The sequence below is a fragment of the Poromitra crassiceps genome (genome assembly GCF_964638095.1).
Source record: "Poromitra crassiceps genome assembly, chromosome: 19".
Classification (NCBI taxonomy): domain Eukaryota; kingdom Metazoa; phylum Chordata; class Actinopteri; order Beryciformes; family Melamphaidae; genus Poromitra; species Poromitra crassiceps.
Genome location: NC_139646.1, coordinates 4890996 through 4893495, shown reverse-complemented (window position 1 = coordinate 4893495; position 2500 = coordinate 4890996). Strand labels below are relative to the sequence as shown.

Here is a 2500-nt window from a genome sequence, read left to right as displayed (position 1 = left end):
GTGGTTGTGTGTTTGTGAATGCAAGCTTGCCTCTCTCTGTGTGTATCTTTGCCAGTGTGTTTCTTTATGTCTGTATATTATGTTTTTCTCAGCCATATTGTACTGTATGCTGTACATATTGCTACACATAATGTACTGTATGCTGTACCTATTGCTACACATAATGTACTGTATGCTGTACCTATTGCTACACATAATGTACTGTATGCTGTACCTATTGCTACACATAATGTACTGTATGCTGTACCTATTGCTACACATATTGTACTGTATGCTGTACCTATTGCTACACATAATGTACTGTATGCTGTACCTATTGCTACACATAATGTACTGTATGCTGTACCTATTGCTACACATAATGTACTGTATGCTGTACCTATTGCTACACATAATGTACTGTATGCTGTACCTATTGCTACACATACTGTACTGTATGCTGTACCTATTGCTACACATAATGTACTGTATGCTGTACCTATTGCTACACATAATGTACTGTATGCTGTACCTATTGCTACACATAATGTACTGTATGCTGTACCTATTGCTACACATAATGTACTGTATGCTGTACCTATTGCTACACATAATGTACTGTATGCTGTACCTATTGCTACACATAATGTACTGTATGCTGTACCTATTGCTACACATAATGTACTGTATGCTGTACCTATTGCTACACATATTGTACTGTATGCTGTACCTATTGCTACACATAATGTACTGTATGCTGTACCTATTGCTACACATAATGTACTGTATGCTGTACCTATTGCTACACATAATGTACTGCATGCTGTACCTATTGCTACACATAATGTACTGCATGCTGTACCTATTGCTACACATAATGTAGTGTATGCTGTACCTATTGCTACACATAATGTACTGTATGCTGTACCTATTGCTACACATAATGTAGTGTATGCTGTACCTATTGCTACACATAATGTACTGCATGCTGTACCTATTGCTACACATAATGTACTGCATGCTGTACCTATTGCTACACATATTGTACTGTATGCTGTACCTATTGCTACACAGGCAAATGTTGAATCAAAAGCTATGTGGGGAGAGGGGGCAGCTCTGGTAGTCCCACTGGACCATGAGAGATGGATGGAAAGAATGCGAGAGGGTTGTTGAGGGAAAAATGTGCAGAATGTTTCCGCAGTACCAACCCCGCTCTGTAACCGAGTGCTACTGAGGGCTTTGGCTCCTCTCTTCCCCCTATAATCATTATCTCTATTCATTCCTCATTTCTCCCCAACAGCTGTCTCCACCCAGAGCATTCACAGACAACGCTGTCGTCACGCAGCCAGCTGCAAAGCTCGTCGCACTTTCATTTTCATCCACCGCCTATCGCTCAACCACAAACGTACTGAGGAACTGTGCCCCGTTTTTTTTAACCACAATTTTTCCATAAATAATACCAAAATCACTTCAGGGGAGTTTCAAGTAAAGTAACAATTTGCTTTGTAGGCAAAACAAAAGTAAAATTAAATCAAAAGGGAACTTCCTAACTCATTGGCTGGAATAATATTCCGTCAAGATAATAATATACTGTAAGCACTAAAGCAGGAGTTTGCAGTCAACTAGTTGAAATTAATATGTGGCAGTATTTGTGGGGGTCAAAATCTATGTAGGGTGTACCACCACAAATAGATCAGTGTATGGGAAACACTGACTATTAAATTGTGTGACTAGAAAGACACCAATAAATCTGAGAAAATGTACTTTAATTTTGAATGACAGCACTACAACGGTGGCATTACAAATGGTATTATGAAATTATTGTGGGCAAAAAACAAGAATGCCACTTTTTTTCATGAACTTTAAGCAGAAAATTAAAAAATAGTTTTAAAGCAAAAATAAATAATAAATAAAGATCATTTTAACATTGGCTCAACCAGCCCATCTTACTGACCACCAGGGGTCCTGGTCCTTAATCCCTTTTTATTACTACCATGCCACTGGTACTGTACACAAACAAGGCTGTTTAAATATCTGCCTTGCACCATGGATTTGGAGAGGGAAAAAAAAAATTGCCTCTATTTTTTTGTGTGGGCTGAGACAATTTTTGGGTGGGCTAAAGCCCACCCAAAAAAGGCCTAGAACCGCCCCTGCTGTAGACTAGCACATGCTTCCTCCGATACATGTGCAGTGGCCAGCCGCTTCTTTTCACCTGACAGCGAGGACTTTCACCGGCCAGGACGTCGTAGCGCGTGGGAGGAGCTGAGGCACTAGTCCAGCGACCGGACACATACACTTAAGGGGAAAACACACTTGTGCGTCAGCCTCGACTTGGAGTCTTGCCGGCGGCAGCTAGTCCCATATACTCGAACGTCAGCTTGGCGAGGTGTCGCAGGCGAGTCCCCAGCAAAATGATTACATTGTGTGATTTCACTTGGATTTCAATGACTCAAGGGATTATCTCCCCATCCACATGATACTTGCGCTGTTCGCGTTGGTTACGTCAAGTCACATTTTCGAG

General features: G+C 40.9%; 1 protein-coding gene across 1 annotated transcript in view; it reads left to right on the top strand.

Moving 5' to 3' along the window:
• Positions 1-2500, top strand: part of adgre5b.1 (adhesion G protein-coupled receptor E5b, duplicate 1) — a 27230-nt gene that overhangs the window by 20347 nt on the left and 4383 nt on the right. The gene's annotated exons all lie outside the window — the stretch shown is intronic.